Here is a 21,742-nt window from a genome sequence, read left to right as displayed (position 1 = left end):
TTGTTACGGTTATACTAAACAAAAGGCTGCTATATTTCTAATATATATCACATCCAATCAATACATTTAGAAAAGTGTCAGTTGTATTTGATCCATTCAGATTTCTTTCTGTGATGTTTGTAGTTCTTCATCACTTTAGATTTCTTTCTGAAGAAGTTTTTGAAGAGAAAATTGTGTCAGCTACCTGCAGAGTTGGGTGACCGAATTAAGGATGCTCTATAACTGGTTACATCTGGGAGGTTTTTGAAAGTATGAAAGGCCTGTCGCTTAGACACCACCCTTCCCGCCCTATAAATGGCAATTACGCCTATTTCAATAGATTATGCAGCCTATTTCAATAGATTTCTTCTGTTTGACTGGCTTAGTGTGTTCAAAACTAATCAGCTTTTATAAGAATGATACGGTTCTTATCAATTATTTAATGTCGTATTGGTTTGCTTTTATCCCTTAAGTTCAGTGCTTTTCTTTGCTTTAGCGTAAAATAAACCCAAAGTTGCTGATTATCACAATTTATCCAATAATTTAGTTGCCTAAATTTAGAAAAAGTTTAATTAAAGCAAGAAATATCAAGAAAGCCATATGATTGCCGAAAAGGGGATTAAATAAAAGAGTGTTAATAATCGCTGGGATAATTTTAAGAGGCAGCATATATTTTTAATGAATGGTAGATATGATGGGAAAAAAATAGAACTTATGCACGCACACCCAAAACATTCTTTAAGTAAAGAATTACTACAATAAAATTCTAAAAAAAAAACAAACTCTTTTCTGTTATTTTTCCCTTAACTATTAAAAAACTATGAACAAATATGAAATATAGTAATAGTTAATTATACAGAATATATTTTCTACTTTTATTTTTGAAAATATTTTTCTTTCTTATTTATGAAACATCTATTGCCCAATTTAAATGTGGTGTCCAAAATACCCTCTGCATTTTTTCGTAATATGACTACTTTATTTAAAATATAAATCTTTGTAAATTTTATGTATAAAAGAAGAAGGAATTGATCAGAAAAAAGCGAAAGAAACAGATATTTTTACAACGATAAGAAACACTGTGAGAGCTTTTATTTTTTTTTATTTTTTACGTCATTCTTTGGGAGCAATGTTCAGGTTCAATAATTAGGCGTAACGCTTGTGGATATGAATTCTGAAAGGGAATCTTTAGAAATTTATCATCTATATTGATTTTTGTTAACAAATGTGCGTTTTAAATTTCAATATCTGTGTAAATACTACCTGGGCAAGCGTTTTCATATAAATAATGAAACATTTCCCTAAAATTCTGCTGGTATACCTTGACAATTTATTGCTTTGTTCAGCGTGCTGTGAGTCTTGGAGCAGTGATAAATCGATGCTTTAAAATATAAATGGTTTTGTTTGAACACACATTTTGTCTTTCTCCTAAAAACGAAAGGAACTTTTCTATTTTCCAGCGTTGCTGACACCTGGAATACAGCCAAAGACTTTCGATTGCGGATTAAAATGACTGTTCCTTACATGGCGCTTTCCAGCAAAAGTTGAAGATATACATCTTAATTTAAGTCATAGTTGAAACAAATCGTTGACATTTCTTACGCAGTGATTGAGATTACTTTTATTCACATGCTAGGTTTCCATTGTTTAAATCCAATGAAAAACTCATTTAAATTTAATCGGTTTTAAAAATCTAAGAAAGGAAATACTGCCATGTAGACTTAAATGAATGATATCAGCAGCACTAGTTCAAATTTTTTATACGAATTTGCTATTAACAGCTTTCATTATAAGAAATTTAAATTAAATTAACTCACTTTCTATCTTTACTAAGAGAAGTCAAAATCAAATTATTAACATTTTGATTATCATTGTATGGATAATAACAAAAATAATTCAGATAACTGGATTGTTAGAGTTCTGTATGCTGTATAACTATTTACTACAACTGATGACTTTGCTGTAATAAAAGTAGTTATTAATATTCAAATATATCATGCCGAGTGCTGAGTATGAAAGAGCGTTGAATACTGGTAGTTCCACTGGATTTCAGTTCTAATGAGCAGGTTCGCTGCGTGGAAATTTTCATGGTTTTTTCCAAGAGTAACTTCAACGAGTTTTCCAAACGGCACATATGATTGCGTCAGGACACGAGGAATCAGAATTACACAGGAATAGGGGGTTGGAAACGCGATCGCGACAGTGAAATTGCATCTTGACCGTCATGCAAAGCAAAGATAACAAAAGGAGTAAAAAAAAAAAACTCCACCTCGTATGAATTCGCGAACTCGTTCGAATTGGCCAGAAGTTTTCCGAACACGTGCCGGCGGTTCAACGATATGTGCCATGAGGTCCCTATCCGACGTAACGGGTGCCTTGTTGCAGCTTACTCGTATATAACATTACATTATACCAGACACTTGAGGTATCCCCACATGTAGAAATTCAGGGAGTTTAATTCCGGAGATCACGGTGGCCACATTACAGGACCACCTCTGCCAACCCAGTGATCTGGTTACTTCACATCAGGGAACTGATGTACGTGTCTGTGTAAATGTGAGGAACCTCCATCATGCTGGAACCATATGTTGAGGCGAGCCTTTGCGGAAACATCCACTAACAATGTGCGTAATTTTTTTTTTCCAAAAAATATGCGTACGAGATCTCGTCGAAACTTGAGGTATTACGTATGGAGCGATCAGCATGTCACTAATAATTCCAGCCCAGATATTAACACTGAAACGTTGCTTATGGTTGTGCGAACGTGTGACATGGGAATTTGCAGCCAACCACCCATGTGTATTGTGCTGGTTGAGAGCGCCATCCCGGGAAAAGTTAGCTTCATTGCTGAACAGCACGCAGATTCTGTCTCATTGCCTCTAATACAGCATTTTTTATGTCCGCTGTCCTTTTCGTACATTGCCGGCCGATCTGAACGCTGTCGCTGCTGAATCTGAACGATCCTGCCCCATGCAATCGGGTATGTAATTGTTCGAACAGTCTATGATCGGGTACACGTCGGTTAGGGAACGCGTACGTCTCGTCTATTGCCATCCATAGCGTAATGCATGTCTGCCATACACAGCGTAATGCCACACCTAATGCATATCTGCCAATTCTGCATTCCTATACCGGTTCTTTCTTTCCCTACAAGGCCCACGCTTCGACTGATCCGACTGCCCGCGCTTGTCTCTGATAGCACGTTACAATCGAGTTCACGACCCACTATTCCTATATAGTTCTGAATCCTCATGACCTAACACAACCATGTGTTGTTTGGACATGACCTTTTGTGATACCGTGTATATATGTATATATATATATATATATATATATATATATTGTTATGAAATGTATAGGCGCGGTGAGAAAGCTTCCCCGCAAAGCAGTTTTAGGCTTGCCATAAAAATGACAAAGGAAGGCCGCGGTTGCCACATTTGGCGAGAAATCGCCCATTTGGCGACATTTAGCGACGAAATTGCGATATACCATGGACGGATGGAGAACCTTCTGGAACGAATTCTTACCAGTTTAGCACAGAATGTTCTCGAACACAAGGCGAAAGCTATATAAACCCTGCTGGTCCGCAGTCAGAAAGTATGTGCTTCATCGAGAGGGCGAGTCAGAGTCCCTTGTCTGGAGTGCGAGTGTATCGTGTGTGTGCCTCGTCGAGAGGGCGAGAGTGTGTGCCTCGCATAGAGTGCGAGATAGTTAGTATCGAGTTGGTGTCTCGTTTAGCGAGTCAATCCCTGCGGAGTCGGTCGAGGTGACAGCCGGGAAACGAGCGCCGAGAGGGTCGTCGAGTGCATCCAAGAGTCTCTTAGGCACATATCACACGACGTTTGTTTCACTTGAACAACTGTTTCGGACAATTTTTTTCACTAGTTTCTAGAGTTGCGCGCCTCCAACCTGCACGCAACAAAGTGGTGACTGCTGAAACTGGAAATTAGACAGAGTCTTGGGAAGTGTATAAGTCCCTTTTTATTCAACTTTAGAAATTACAAATGCGTGCTCTTGACGCTCACAAACTACGCCGACCCGGCGGTAAAATAAAAATAAGACACTGAAAAGAAATAATAACAAGAGGCTAACTACGAGGCTCTCTAAACGTAACTAACCTCATCGCGGTCTAAAGTACCGCTGATAATTCAGCAAACTCTGAGGATTACGTTAAAAGATTAACAATTGGCCGAGGCAAGCACCAGGCCGAAACGCGTGGTTCTTCAATTTCTAACTAGCCAACTCCACACTCGTGAAGTAAGAAAGCACACTTCGAACTCGTTTCCTTTCTCTTTAACTCAGAATACTTCCGCTGATAATTTGAATCCTTGCGCGTTCTACTAAAATTTACATACTCTGGCATTGGCAGTTTCAGGGGAAAATAAGGCTTGACAGGAAAGATAGTTTAAAATTAAAATAAATGTAAGTTAATATAAATATAAACCCTACAAGTTTTTACTATTGAAAGAAAGACGTGCGACTTTTTCCTTCCTTCCCAAAAAAATTGCAAGTTGTTCGTTTTCAACCAATCAGCTATCAGCTTCGAATGCTATCAGCTTGTTTGTAATGAGGAACCAGTTTCCCCTGTGCTAACCCAACCCCAAAGCGATCTATGGTGATTGGCTGTTGTGACAAAGCAGAAAAAGTGTTCCAAACAGTTGTTCGTTCGAAACAAATCGCCGTATGATAACAGCGTTAAGGTTTCGCGGTTACTGCATCGTCAAGAGAGCGTGTTGAACTCCGTGAACCGAAGAGTTGGGAGCCGTACTCTGCGTGTTATCGAGTGCATCGAAGTGTCTCTTATGGTATCGCAGTTAGTGCATCGTCGAGAGAGCGTGTTGAGCTCCGGGAACGATTGAACCGATGAGTCTTGAGCTGTGATCTGTGTGTCGTCGAGTGTATCGCGAGTTGTAGCGTGGAGAGTCTCGAGAGTACATAGAGTCGAGCAGAGTCGGAAGCTGTATTCTGGTGCTTTGCAGTGAAGCTGTCTCCACTGTTACAGCCTGATAACCTGAAGGCTGTGTCTCTGATTATTCCAGCATGTTTATAGCAGTTCTTTGACGATTGTAATCTGATTTTGGAGCTGTCCTGATTAGTACTGGCTAAATAAAGTGTGTTTCGATACTTCATCAAGCGTCGTCATTATTCACTCCAAATCCGCACGAACCCCGTACGAACGTGAAGAAAGAAAATAACGTAACAACTGGTGTCAGAAAAGAGAAACGCAACAATATATATATAAATAAATGCAAGTATGTTTCATATTTTTCAAGTTTAAGACTAACAGTAAAGAGCACCAAAAGGTTTAAAATATGTATAGGTTGATTATGTGGCAGCTTCTGTGTTTGCAAACTTTTTTTTTAACACCACGAGTATTATTAGTCTCGAGACTCATCTTTTTGTACGTATGACCTTTTCGTTCGAATCACTTTTCAATAATATATCGCGACCGAAAATTTGTCGAGATATATTATTGAAAATAATTAAATAATGAAGAATATATATGCATGTATGTATGTTCCTTACACTGTAGAAAAACAGTAGCGCCTAGAGGCTTCGAATTTTTAATACATGCAATCCTCAACCCATATATGAACACCTCGAAGCCCGAATTCTGAATTTCGATTTTTTTATAAATTTATTTTCCTAAGTCAAACTGGGTCATTTCAAACTTAGAGGTGACAACACTTTTAGAAATAATAATTTTTTTTCCCAGCGCGCCAGACTGACGCCGTTCAACAAATGCAATATATTTATCGTAAAGTTTTTAATTCTGCAATTAAATTATTTAAAAGCAATATGATGCAACTATTTGAAACAAAATGATTTAAATACTATCTCCACGCACCACATGTTGCCACACAGTAAAGCGTAAGATATTTGACTTTTAAATTTAATCTTTCTGTTGCTCAATAACAAACCAAGCAATTGAAAAGCAATAAAAGCAGTTCTTAAATATATTTTTTAAAATTTTTTAATCTGATTGATTTAAATAATGCCTCATGCAAATCATGATATGTATAATTTAAAATATTAAATATTTTTATGATAACTAAAGTGGTTGGACACTCCGGCAGCTGGTTTTCAAGGAAATAATATAATGAATATGAAAAAAGATGCAATCTCTTATACTCTATTGAGAATTCTAAAAATGTGCTGCTTTTAAATATTTTCTGCTTTTGCTCTTGAATTTTATGTGTCGTAAGTGGAAGAAAGTGACACTTTAATGATAACTCTAAAAAGACAAAATAATGTGTTGGTAATTGTTAAATTGCGTTAGTGTAACTGGAGTGAGTCTAGAAGCGGACTGGGAACTTTTAGATTTTCGTTTTTAAATTGTATTTATTATTATTTTCATTATAAATTTATATAATTTTCATTTTAAAATTCATTAATATTTTCATTTATGTAAATTTAAAGTGGAAAATCAATGGATTCTATCCTGGTTTCTAAAACTGTTTCATTATTGGTAAACTTTACAATAGACTAGTGTTTTTAACTTTGATATTAATAAACTTTAAGAGTTATGTTTGTTAAGATAAGGAATTAAAACAGTATTAACAGCCAATAGTCTAGTATAATTACGAATATCGTGAAATTAATGAATTCGGGAGAAAGTCTAATAATTTCCGACACTTGTTCAACATAACAGCGGGAAGGCGAACTGTAAACCACATGCACACTTGCTCAAAATAGTAAAGAAGAGGGCGGTATACCTTAATTCTACCCGCAATAACTACAGGTATATTTAACAAAGTAAACGCGGTTACTTGCAGCACTCAAATAAGCAGAGAAGCCTCATCTTCTGTCGAACATGCGAATACAGTTGGCTAGCTTATTAGCATGTAAATGATGGTGACATCTGTGAATGGGTAACGACGGATCTCAGTACAGGCACAGTCCCCCACCCACACACACTAACTGACAGCTCTGATCTAATTTGATAGTTTCTTCAAAGATAATTTTTGAAAATCTGCCCAGAATATCGATTCACGCTTACAGGCTGATTATTTGTTCAGTTTTTTAGTCAAGTTTGTTTATACGAAGGAAAAGAAATATTGAAATAGCGAAAAATTCGGCTTTCAGATTTCAACGGAATTATATATTTTGACGGTTTGTGTATCAATTTTGATTATTTTATGTGTAGCAACACATAAAATAATCACAATACACACGGATAGAATAAAGGCAATACACACGGGCAATACACGTGACAAAACACACGTATAGAATAAAGGAATCTTTACTCCATAGCGGATTATAAAACTGATTCAAAAGTATTTAAAATGGGCTTTTTTTCGTGATGTCTGTGCGCATGCATGTATCGCATGACACAAAAACGTTGCTGCAGAATACTGAAATTTTATATTTGGGACTACTATAATATCTAGTTGCTTCCCTTTTATGTTGCAATCAGATATATATATATATATATACTCACTTTTGGTATTGACTATATATAAGCGGCTAAAGTGTGTGTCGCCGATAGTTTATTGTTGCCAATTGGAAAAATGAACGCGGAAATTAACGTTTCCGCAGTGTTTAATTAATATCCCGATCGATTAAAGCCGTACGAAGGTAAGAACGGTATCGATGGATCCGGAGAATTTTTTGGAATCCGAGGATACGCGTCTCGAATTTCAACTCCGTATATATTCGAGAAAAAAAATTGGCACGTAGCCAAATCCTTGTAATATAGAAAACCCAAGAAAGTGAAAAATGTAGGGAAAACGTAGGGGAAAACTAGTTTTTAATTAATATTTCGGCTAATTAAAGTCCCAAGAAGACGCGAATGGTCAAAATGGCGTGCCACGGACTTGCGGAATCCAACGGTGTGCTTCGCTTAGTCCCCGAGCCAGCCGTTTCGGAGAAGTTGATGTCACTTTCCTCGAATATATACATGCAGCTTAGGTGTCTGTTTGTCGCCAATAGTTTATTGGTTGCTTGCGTAACTGTACTGGCCAATGGGGTGAAGTTGCCACGGCACAGGGTTGTCGTTTCAATTCAGACGTAGACAATTCTCTATAAAACTTGCCTTTCCTATGACCAACCATAAGTTTCAGGGTCAAACACTTAAGCGTGTTGGCATTTTTTTTACCTGAGCCTGCATTTGGACACGGTCAACTTTATGCTGCCTGTCCAAGCGTTCGTGAAAGAACGGACGTAAATTAAAAATAACTGATGGTCCTCTGCAAGGCGAGCTTAAAAATGATGGAAAGATCTAAACAAGAAATGTTGCGTTGTTAGATTGACATGTGAATCAACATTTCATTATTTAAATCATCTTTATTGGTTGATCTAGCGGTGGCCTCTGAAAAAATGTACCGCCAGTGGTTTCCTTCATTGCACTATACTTTAAGCAATTAAGCAAGTAGAAGGGGAAAACGCCGTGGGCAGTAAGCAAAGTGGCGTCCTCGCCGCCTGCCTTGCGTAATTCAGTTTAAATTAGCAGTCACCTTTGCACAAATCATTTTCATTAGAATGTATAATATCTAGAACAGCGGTCATTTCGTATGACCGCCGGGCTATCTAGTATAAATATATGTGTGTAAATACAGATATTTTGTGTATGCCGTATATCCATATATATATATATATATATATATATATAATTAAAAAAAAGAGAGAACAAACGATAAAAGACCTATGTGGTCAAAAACTTTGCGCACTGAGCTGCAAAATTAAGAAAAAAGTTAAAAGAAAATTTCTAGTTTGTACGCCAAAATGTTGCTTAGATACTGTGGTTCTGTGAGAAATGTGTAAAAAAGATTAAATAAACAATATAAAAATTTGAATGTTTACAAATAAAATTCAATAGTACTTGTAAGCAATATGCTAATCAATGTAAGGCACATTTTAAACATTAAAATTAAAGTGTGACAAATGACTTAAGCTAAATTGCATAAACAAAGAAGCGGTAAATGGTAGATTAGCCCAATTCGAATCTCATTATGGCTCCTCATTAGAAATTATTTTTAATGATTTTCGAATGCAACTAACTCCATATCGCGCTTCGCCGAAACAGACAACTGAAACTGTATACGAAACACATTCTATAAATTACTTGAAAAAACTTCGCCATAAACTTAAGTCTCAATTCTCTGTTCCAATTTCCCGACGCTTCCGCTTGAAGAAACACATTAAGATGCAATAATAATTATAGATAATGGACTGCTAATGCCAATGTTCAAAAAATAAAATAAATACCGATTTGCTATTAGTCAATATACACAAGATTTTATGGGAGGACTTACTAGCTTATAGAGTTTAAACTTTGTGAAAGTACCAAAAATTAAATTTAAAATTATAATAATAATAAAACAAATAAATTTTTTGCAAGGGTCTTACTGTGAACAAAATTCAATACAAGGGAAAGAAATATTTTTTTTAAAACCAGACCTGGATCGTCAATGTCTTCATTGCAGTAACGATGCAAACTCTAAAGGAGGTGAAAGCCTCGAGAAGGTAAGCTGCTAACCAACTAGGCAGTTTGATGTAAAAAGGGAAAAAACGGCATGAGGAAAGAGCTAATGAAAAGTGACTGACTGTTGACAAAAACCTGACTCAGTGTAAGGGGCTGCGCCAATGTGTTGAAATATGCAAAAACTCTTCAAGATGGCGTCTTGCTCTACGAGTTTGTAGAAATTTGGGCGCGGGTGAAAAAAAAATGGCTAATTCAACAATATGTTAAAATATGGCCACAAAATTAAGATGAAATAAGGAAAAATAGTAAATTGTTAATTAAAGTCGAAATTCTTCAAGCTAGAGGGCGATAAAGCTTCCAGAAACGAAATGGCTCATAAGTAAATAACAGGACAAAAATGGTCAGAAAATGCTTAAAATCTATTTAAGAATAGAATTAAAAGTTGTGCCAAATTTTAAGAGTAAAAATTGAAGCTGTGATGGGAACTAATTATACTTTTATACATTAGATCTTCTGAATCAGGCATCCACTTTACACCGTCCCATAGGGCATTAAGCATAAAATTTCATTATCTAACTCAAAAAATCTAAAAGATAAGGTTAATGCCACCTTAAAGTTAATGCCAGCATAATATATATATATATATATATATATAATAGTAGTAGGTAGAAACATTGCAGCGATCTTGCTAAAAAGTTACGTCTAATTACTTGTTAGCTTTACATTTTCTTTTTCAATTAATATATATATATATATATATATGAATTTAATAAATACGATATTTTAGTTACATTCATATAAAGCAAATTAAAATTTTAAATTATGCATATTCATTTGCAAGCAAAATAAAGTGATTAATTATTGCTGCGAACTAATTTGCAATACCCTGAAATTTCGAAAACATAAATAAATAAAGTGCAAGCATCTAAATAGCAGAAAAAAAAATAAAACAATTCTAAAATTTTACCTTAAAAATATTAAAAATTAAAAAAGGAATTAATTTGCATAAAATGAATAATTGTTGAGCAGGCAAGAGACAGATCGTTTCAAGGGGAAGTTGCTCGTAAACCTAACTCTTCAGTTACCCAATTCGTGTTTCGTCATCTATAGAGATATGGGTTAAGAAATACAGAAAACCTAAATTTGTAATATGTTAGAATGAGAAATTTAATAGTTAATGAAATTTCGAGGAATTTAGAAAACAAATCAACTATAGGAAAAGGATTATAAATTAAAAGTACATAACCAAAGTTAATTTAGAATCCCAAATCTCTATCTTCACCGACACGAATTATGCATGCAGACCAAAATGAACTAAAAGTCTAATCCTGAACTTCATAGAAAATTGCAAGATAAATAAATGAATTATTATGTAACATAAATACAATCTAAAATAAGTTGTTTATTGAAAACGTTAATAATAAAAATATTTATAATCACTATAAATTTAGATATATTTAATAACTAGATTTCTTCACAGTAACTTTCACAGGAGTTTGAGAATGAATAAATCCTTCATTTCAAAAATACATATACAAATAATTTAAGGAATATTTACGCAATTTGTTAAAGATACATGCTTTTTTGCAAGTTCATGCATATTTATTTAACATTTTTCATTTTCGGCGAGTGCAAATCTTTAATTTCAGTGCATTTGCTATATTTTTTGAGTAAAGTAATTTAAAATAATTTAGCATATACCAAATATTTTGCATAAGAAACACGTATAAATATAATTTGAAAGAAAATAACATTCATTATTTTTAATACCTACTCAAAGGTAAGTTTTTTTAGAAATTTCTTAACAATGGCATCTCTCTTTTTAGGCAGACATCCCTTGCATTCCTTACTCTATTTAATAAAAACTTTTGGTGCTAAATTCATTTTTTAAGCCAAAGTTTAAACTCAAAAAGATTAATTTTCAATTATAAAAATAAAATGAATTTAAAATGAGCAACTATTAAGCCTCTCCTCTAAAAATTTTTAAAAGGTACGTGTTACAATAGTATGTGGATTACCAAAAAATGCATCTTATTTAAAAAAATTTGATGTTAGCAACATAAAATAAAAGTAGCGAATACTCTGTCAAGGTACACAATTTTAAAGGTACCTTTCTTTACGCATAACATTTGTTGCTAAAATCTATATTTGTGTAGTGCAACAGCTTAGATTATATGAAACAAATTCATAATCAATATCGCTTTTAAAAGATATCGAAAAATTACCAAGATATGATTTTTTTCGTAAATGTCACTAAATTATACAAATTGCTATTATCCATCACACGATGAGTGTTTCTTTTATACGGAAGTCTCCCCTTTTTCGATTTGCATAGAACTGTCGTGTGTAGAAATACTATCAAAGCACTGTCCAAGGGAGCTTCTGGATGTAAACGAAGCACCCCACCTGGAGACCAAAGCCTGGGAGCATTGCTTCACATGCTTCGCGTTGCCCCCCCCCTTTCATTCTTACCTAAATGATATACACGGGTGTGCAAAAATTAAGGATGAGACGGTTTTTTTCAATATGACTTTGTACAAAACCTTTCCAAATCAACACATTTAATACCGTAAGATCCCCAATACGTAAGGACATGAGTAATGTAAGCAACACTTACTAAAAGAGAAATCAGAGGGATAAAAGAAGCTTTATTGAAAAAGTAACAGGGAGCGCAATGCGACTGAAGGCCGAAACATCCCTGTTATGGGTGTCCAGCAAGAAACATCTGGTCTTTAATAGGGGATATGATCTCACCTGACTGCTAGGCAAGTTTCACAGCGTGTGCTCATGCTGAGAATGAGGGTGTCAATGAGTTGTTGAGGCATTGCTGCCCATTCGTCTTGCAGCGCCAATCGAAGCCCCGGAATCGTTACTGGTGGTAAGGTACGAGCTGCCAAGCGTCTGCCTAGAAAATCCCATACATGCTCGATGGGATTGAGATCCGGAGATCGTGCCGGCCAATCCATCCGTTCAATATCCTCAAGAGTTTTTGGCAGTTACTGTGCGATGACATGGTACATTGTCGTCCATGGAAAGGAACTGCGGACCCATAGCGCCTCTAAAAAGACGCACATATGGAAGAAGAATCTCGTTACAATAACAGGTTCCGTTGATTGAACCTGCGTCGAAGATGTAAAGGTCTGTACGACTACCAAGCATGATGCCTCCCCCAAACGAGAACAACGCCACCTCCATACCTGTCCCTTTCAATGATGTTCGAGGTGATCATTGCGGCTTCCCCGCTCTCTCCAGATGAGTATGCGATGAGAATCGCTACTCAGACTGAATCTGCTCTCATCTGTAAAGAGTACTCGTCCCCATTCATTGTCTCTCCAATTCCGGTGTCCCCGGCACCACAGAGAACCCTGCCCATCGGAGAAGTCCGATGGGCAGGGGTTAGAGGTACACACCGTACAGGGCGTCGTGCAAACAGACCACCACCGTGCAGTCTTCTGGCCACGGTAAAACACGATATCGGTCGTCCAGTCGCCTGTGCCGTGTGTCTAGCGATTTCTCCCGCTGTCTGCCGCCTGTTTCTTCTGGCCTGTAAGGCAATATACCGGTCATCTGCGGTTGTGGTTCCTCGTGGACGACCACTACTAAACCCCCGGATAGCTGTTCCTGTAGTTTGAAATTGTCTCCAAAGTCGTGAAACGATGCTGTGAGCAATTCCGAACTCTGCAGCCACACTTGTCACACTGCGGGCTTCCTCCAACTTCCCAATGATTCGACCTCGGGTAAAAGCATCCAGATGTCGTCTAACAGATTGATTATTCGCCATTTCTCGCTGAGGCAGCAACTCGGTGTGATTTTAACTGCTATACGGCGTGCAATCTCTTTGCCAGAAATATTGATCTTACACCGACAACATGCTTTATACTACTCAGACACTCCCCCATTACGTCTACCTGCATATCTGCGCATGTGCTACCGTACATCACCTTATTTAATCTCCTGATTTTTCTTTCTGTCCGCTCTGCCTCTTCGTTCAGCAGCTGATATGCTAATTTTTCGACTTCGTCCTTAATTTTTGCACACCAGTGTATATACTCATCCCCCTCACCCGGCTTATACGTCCTAATTCGACATTTATTTTCATAATCGTTGGCCATAGATATAGATTTCGAATTACTGAAGGGCTTTATGAAAATGATGAAAATTTTCATGTTTTGCAATTAAAAAATAATTCTTAAATTTATGAAAGTTTCATAAAAGTTATTAAAGAATAATAATATATGTCTGTCTCGCGTATGATAAAAATTAATTAACTTCAAAATTCTCAATTTTTTATGTCATTTTGAACTTATATTGAGGATTTTTTAATTAACTTAGATTAATTTTTAGAAATAAGTTTAAATTAAGTGCATAAAAACACGATTAGATTAATAGACCTACAAAGAAGTCATAAGTTTCCACATCAGATGTTTTGTGTTACACTCGTAATAAGTTTAAAATTTTCTTAAACGTATGTGTTCATTACTATTTTTGCTCATTATTACAGCAGTTTTATACTGCAATAGTTTACCATTTTATTCAGCTTAATAAAAAGGTAGACGAATAAAATTATTTCAGTTTCAGGTCAAGTAATGTTCAAATTGGAAAAATTAGAATAAAGTATAAATATAACAAGCAGTTTTCTTTGTCGTTGAGTATTTTAGTCTTAATCTCGGTGCAAAAAGCAAAGACTATAATTATTTATATTTGCTAAGTTAATATTCAAGTTTTGCAGTAATAGCTATAAAAGCAATTACTGTTGGCAAGCTTAAAATAGTTCAAGATAGAGAAATCATTGTATGATAATTTATTCATTACTACTACATTACATCTAACTGAAATCCGATAGAAATTTCAGCGCATCACGAAAAGATGTTTTTTAATTTGGGATATTGAATATTTCATGCAAAATATTTTTTTTTATTTTATTATAATTAATGAATCTTTTCAATATGATTATTATTTTCATTTCACACATTTTATATCTTTGAAAAAATGGTAATATTTTCTACTTTATATGAAATATTTGTAGGAATACCGTGCGCAGGCAGTTCGGGAAAATAAATGTGTAGTTCGTTTTAAATATTTATGTCTTCCTTTTATTGAATAAGTGCATAAATCCCTACGTGCCATTAATTTGCGATGAAATAATACCTCAGCAATTTTTTTCTGCCATAACTGCTTAGCTTATCTTTTTCAGGTGTTAAATTGAAATCTGCATCCGAAGATCAAAATGAAATTTCTTTTTACACTTATGATTCTTACACATGAAAATTTTAGTTACATTTAATGCTTTGAAGTTTAATGGTAAACTCTTCGAGGCGTCAGATTGTAATCTGAAGTACTATTTTAGATTGCTTTTCTTAAAAATGTTTCTTATTTCTTACGTTGCTACAGAATTTGTTTCTATAAAAGAATTTGAAAAGATTGTATTAAACTCACGAATACCGATACTGCTAAACGAATGGAATACGTCTGCTTTTCTAAATAAAACCACATGCGTTTGGCCCTTCTCTTGGTATTTATATAATTTTAGTTAGAATTCTTTCAGTTATGTAAAGTGAAAAAGCCGATTTCTTAGATCAGAAAAACGAAGGCATTTTTTCCTTTGTAATTATCAAAAACGTTCCTTTTCTGAGTTCTGTAATAACCACAGATACAATATTCAGCGAAGCCAAGATTTAGAGATTTTGTTGAAAAACGAAAACGTGTTTTCATTTTACTGTAATCGCAGTCATATTTTCAAATCAGTAAATAATATTAGTAGTACTTTGTGAACTATCGTCTCGTTTCGGTTGTTTAAATGTGGGAACACTATCTTTCGCGGACATCAAATTTACGTAAATGCATTTTAGACGAAGTTTCGAGCCCTCGAACAAAATACAGTATCATTAGACAAGAAGAGAAACACACTAATGTGACTATCAAAATCGTAAAAACAACCTTGTATTTAGCGTAAGTATAATGAAATACTCAATCGATTTTGAGAGCAGCTTAAAGTCCCTCCTCATCAGGAGAAAGAAATACCTAGAAAGAAGAAAATAAAGGAGAAGGAGTCTCAGAAACACGTGGTCCTTATCAGCACTGCACGTGGTTATAACTGGATTTTTAATCAGAGTTGCACTGGCCGCCTACTTTTACTGATCCAGGCTATCTGATAAAGCATAAAGGACAAGAAAAATTAGAGAAGTTAAAATAGGGAGCGAGAGGCAAATGCACCTTCACGCTCAAAATCTGAACTTCAAATGTTACGATTTTTATTACAATATCATTGGTAATTTTTTGTTCATAAATGCAATTAAAGCAACACTTGTAAACACAAAGTATAGAAACTTAGCCACAAAACGTTCCAGCGTTCGCAGAATAACTGACAGCTTCTAATTTTAAAATAATTTCGAGTTTGAAATCCTAACTTTCATAATAGTTTTTTCAGTTTTAATGAACTCAAATTTTAGGCCATTAACGTGCTCCTATTTGCTTGGTTACATGTTAAAACATAAAGAGAACAAAATGTGTATTGTTTTAAAGTAATTAGTTTATGTACAGAAATGTAGGGAATACGAAATGACACTGTTTGGAAAATAATGTGATCCTTTACTATGTAAAATCAGGACAAAAAATATTCCTTGGATAAAGTCTGCATGTGTGGACGCGGTTGTTATATTATTCACTTACGAAAGGCAACATAATCTTGAGAGGAAGCGGAAAGTAGCAATTACTTAAAGAACACAGATATGAATATTAGTGCAGACGGTTTCCACGGTTTTCACTATAGTTAACAAGAAATGTAAATAAAAAAAAAAAGAGAAAATCTGCCGCTTTTGAAACACAATTTTGGTGCTATTCTTAATATTGTATACAACATAAACACGCGAAATGTACAAAAGGAAGCTTTTGATTGCAAACTAATTCGATAAATTTTGCAGCTACAGCTAAGTTACGCTTATTAAGTGGGCGCATATTGTGGGACGGCTTACTTCATACTAATCCAATATTCGTTAAGAAAGTAAATATTTCTATTAAAATCTGAAGCTGTCATGCACAATTAATTCATACGACCGTCATTTCTTTTAAAACTTAAGCTAATATTCTTATTATATAACACTGATTTCTGTTTTTATTGAAATAACCAATCTGAATTACTGAACATTTTAACTGAAGTACTGTAAAATATTTAAATATAGGTAAGCGTGGGATCATTGGATTTTATATGTTTAAGTTATCATTATACAAGACGAAACAAAGTGATTCGTTTAACAGAAGGTGACATTTTGATTTTGCAGGAAAGTAGGTAACTAGAATGCATTCCTATTAGAAAATTATAAATAAAGTATATCCATAGGATAATCGAAATGTAAGAAAATGGCAGAAGATTAAATTCTCACCTGAAGCTCGAATTTTGATCTATAAGAAGGAATTCGGACTAAGATTAAAACTAGCTACACTGAAAGAAAAATCCCTGAGAAAATGTAAAATATTAGACACTGATATATACTGTAAATGAAATAATAATAAAGAGGTGAAACTGAACGTTTTGTTACAATTTTGGAAACTCTGGTTGTATTTTACAAGAATTGTTCATAACTTATTAGCAAAGTAATTTATACATCTACGTTGTGTTCTTGATTAATTTTTCAAGTGCTGCTTAATTGTGACATTTGATTTATAATCAAACATTGAAGTGATTGCTAAATTTCCTCTTTTCCAAAGAATTTCGCAGTAATATGTGTCCAATGCAGAAATTTTTGTTGATTTCCCCAAACAACAACAAAATGCAGCATTTTGTCCAAAATGTAGCATGTCCCATAAAGTTTCTTAAAAATTTATATAATTGTTTCTTTGCCAAAAATATAAATGAATACCCACATTTAATCCTTTAATGTTAAGCTTACAGAGTGTCCATAAAAGGTGTTTCGTAATTCAAAATTAAAAATCTTGAAAACAATTATCAATAAAGGAATACAACAAGCGGTTTATTTATTGCCGAGAGCTGTAACACTGTTATAGAGAAGCGTACAAATAATAGCTATGAAAACTACAAACAAATGGCGCTATAATCGCAATACGTTGTAGGGTTTATATTTATTTTAACTAACATTTATTTTAAGTTTAAGCTATCTTTTCTGTCAAGCCTTTACCTTGCCAATACCAGAATATGTAAATTGTAGTGGAACGCGCAGTATATTCAAATTTTAGCAGAAGTAAGTTGAGTTTAAATAGAAGGGAAACGAGATTGTATGTGTGCTTCTTGAATCGCTAACGTGAAGGTTGCTAGGTAGAAATTTAAGAACCGCGCGTTTCGGCCTGTGTGCCTATTTCGGCAGTTCGTTGAATCTTCAACTGCTTAATCAGTAAGCTTGCTGAATCTCAGCTGTATCTTAGAACGCGGTTAAGTTAGTTACGATTTTAGAGCCTCGTAGGTAGCGATCTCGTTATTTATTCATCCTGTCATTTTATTGTTAGTTTCACATTTCTGTTTTGTTAAACCGACGGGTCGGCGTAGTTTGTGAGCGTTAAGTGAACGCAGCTGTTATTTCTAAAGTGGAATAAAAAGGGATTTAAACCCTTCTTACGAGTTTGTGGAATTTACAGTTCATAGCAGTCACTACTACTGCTGCTGACAAGTTGGGGCCTCGCAACACTATAACGTAGTGAGTATAAATAGCGCTTCAAAGGACGTAAGAACGATCAATGAATTCGTCATCGTTATTGAGATGAATTCAGCGATTACGCTGACTGCGAAAACTTCATGAAATCATTGCTGTTATTTTCATCAAGACGATAAGAATTTCTGAAGTATTCTCCTGCTACTCAAAAGAAAGGCAATACTTAAATATCATCAGCTGCCAAACTACGTCGGATAATGAAATGACAAATTTTCCTGTTCTACGGGAACGGAGTGCATTGGATCCGGTACGACTGAAATAAATGATGGATACAATTAAAAAATATTGAGTAGATTAATATCCTTCGAATGATAAAGTGCGCGATAAAACAACGGCTAAACATGCATGCAGAAAGCAATGACATAAAAAGCCTCGCACATTTAAAGCATAAAAAGCCTCGCACAGATGGTACCAGTCCAGAAGTTAAAGTCGACGAAGAATGGAAGTTACAGTAAAGTTCAGTAAAACTCCCTTAATCATCGAACCCATGGAAATAATCCAAATAAACTGTTGAGAACCAGGAAGAAACAGCAGATATATGACTCAAATAAGGATGAAAATGTTCTGCCCGGAGTTTTTCACAGGCGTCATCTGATTGGCTAAAAATTGATGAAATTTTTCGTGAAATTTGCAAAGATGAGTTCGAAACTCATTTGAAAACAGGACATGTTTTCTTTAACGTGAGAAACTCAACGGACTTTGGGAATATGATTGAAACATTAAGTGAAAGGATTATTGCGTTTCATACATACCAACTTGCAAGTGATAGAAATATGCATGTCATGATGAAAAACTTGCCTGTCTCAGTAAATGAAGAAGCCATCTAAAAAAATCTAGAGCGAAGAAAATTTCCAACATCGAAAGTTAAACAATTCTCCAGAGCCAGAAAAAAAAAAAAAAAAAAAAAAAGCAGTTGAATAAAAACTGCCTATCTTCCTTCTCGAGCGAAAAACGAACAAATCAGGAGGTGACATTTTCAGAGTGAATAATGTATTCATCGTTAATAAATGAAGTGAATGATTCACGCCAATGAAGCTGTGAATGGAATGTTACCGTTGCCAGGCCTATGAACGTATAAGGCAAAATTTCAATAATAAGGAACGTTGCTATAAAGGCAAAAAAGAGCACAGACGTAGTACTTGTCCTAAGAAGCGAGATGAAAAGACCCTCTTTTCTGCGGAGAGGAGCAAGTGAGCAGTTACAGAAGCTGCAAAAATTATAAAGCCAAATTCGAGCAGGAAACAATTCAGAAGATATCTTCGCCTAAAATGAGAAGTAAATATTTTCCTGTCCAGAAAATCGATGTAAAGCAGGTAGAAGAGATGAAAAAAAAAGGCTCTTTACAGCGATAAAATTAAAGAAACTTTTAAGCAAATTCCGAAAATACTGAATGGCATAGTTAGCTGAATTTTCTATGAAATATTTAGAAGCTGTTTTAAAATATTATTCAGCTAATTGCCAAAATTCGGGGGGCAAAATCTGCCGCTGAAAACTTGAGAGTCAGGTTCCTGGCAGTACAGATGCTCATAAATTTAGTGAAAAGTATTGAATAGCAAATTACGTGACGAAAGATCTCTCTTTTACGACCACGGCGAAAGCAGAAGCGTAGCTCATCGGAACGAAGCATGCATTGACGGAGACTTGAATGCTCAAAGATTGCGGTTACAATTCCCGTGGCTTCCAACTTTAAATATCTACTTCGGTATAAAGTTTCAAATATTTAAATTGCTTTACTTTTCATATTGGACGTTTCGTCTTCGGGTGTGGGAGCTAAGTAGCACGTTTATTATTCTACTTACGCAAGTGGCCTTAGGGCAAAATTTTAATTTACAGGTTTATAATCTTTTGTACGAGTAGGTACTTGGAGAAAAGCGATATTCTAGATCCTATGACTGATCACGCAACCTATGTTCTCCTCCAGTTGTAGACCTTTACTCACTCTGTTTGAAGTGCCCGAGTTTGAAGTCACAGGGGCACTTACTCCATGAGTGCCTGAAAACAACAAGCATACTGCAAGTTATTCGCGGAGCATAATGGAACCTAGACTCTTGGGTTAGAGCCATCAGTACCCCCTTGAAACGTGAACCGAAGCATATGGAAGAAAGAGTTTGAAGTTATGCATTCCATTGAACAATGTGTGCTTCTGATACTGGAGTACCAGAGGTTAGATCGCAGACTACAAGGCAGAGTTTTCAAACACGATTGGATGTTCCTCAACGAACCGATGCGAAAATCATTCACAAGCTTTTCAACAAATGTCTAACCATCTGGTAGCGAATTTTGGATGCAGGCAAATTGCAGTTACTCCTGAAAATATCACGACTGCTTATGGAATTATTCAGCAAAATCCAAGAAAATTCCTTCGAAGAATTACAGTAGAGACTGGTTTGAAGCGTTCCAGCACGCAGAACGTACTGAGAAAATCTTTGATATATTTCCATTCAAAATCCAGAGTCGCTATGGTACATGTGATCTGTTTGCAGCTTTTGACACTATTGTTTGGAAACTCCAGTATAACAATTTTGCTTTTACTAATGACGGCCCTTCAACCGACTTCAGCTGGGCAACTACTAAAGCCAAAGTGGTGGTCACTTTTATTATGGAGGCACCTAGTAGATGGGCCACCTTTGCCTCCTACGAAAGGACGGACATTTACAACCATGCTTTCTCCGGGATTCGAACTCGGAGGCTCTGGCATCGCAGTCGGCTCCCCTAACCACTATACCGTCTGGGCGGCTTATAACAATCTTACAGCTTTCAAAATAAGTACACCGCTTTATCTATTCTTCTATCGATCTTTGTTTCCGAGCTGTTTAATTCTGAAATCAGGGACTCGTTTGCTGAACAATCTGCATTTATTAATGCTAAATAGTTTTCGATAATATTGCTAAATTGTTTCTGCCAGATAACTGCTAAATTGTTCATATATCTAAAAAAAAGCGGCAGTTGTCATTTTGATTCATTTCATTGGAATACTTTTCTTTTTGTGACTAAGCCCACCAGCGGCCGAGCGGTAAAGTCGCTGAACACTGGTAGTTTGGTCCGAGGTTCGAGTCCCGCGAACAGGCATGGCTGCATGGGTGTTTTCGTGGTTTTCCCCATGTGTAACGTGTATACGAGCCAGTTTCCCTTAAAAAGTCCCCCACGAAGGCATCCCTCCCCTTAGGCAGATAGCCCTAGTGTGCTTTGCCATAATTAAATACACCAACTTTTTATGACTGAAACATTACAACATTGCTTTCTTATATTCTATCCAGGAGTAAATTAAGAAATAAATAAATACAATTTCTTATAAATTACTCTCATCATCTTACAATTATTGAAATATTTTAATTGGTATATGGAAATATATGTGCATATCTATCTATGGGAGAAAAAAGAAATGGACATAAACTTATCATAAACATATATTTGAAATTAATCAATGGTTTAAGAGATTTTACTAAAATTTTAAAATATGATATATACACATCTATGAAGTAGTGTATTAAAAATAAGATATACTATAGCCTTTAAATTCTAATTGTCTATCAGAAGAAAAACACGATATTAATTCCATGTAAAATAAATTTATTAATTTTGAAGCATATTTTTTTATTATTATATACATTTCTGCTTTAATTCAATGTGCATCTAATATAAGAGTCCCTAAGCAGTTACTTTTAACAAATAATTGTAA

Source organism: Stegodyphus dumicola, chromosome 5, assembly GCF_044657685.1.
Source record: "Stegodyphus dumicola isolate Sdum_Otavi_A_Nest chromosome 5, ASM4465768v1".
Taxonomy (NCBI): domain Eukaryota; kingdom Metazoa; phylum Arthropoda; class Arachnida; order Araneae; family Eresidae; genus Stegodyphus; species Stegodyphus dumicola.
This window is presented reverse-complemented; position numbering follows the sequence as displayed.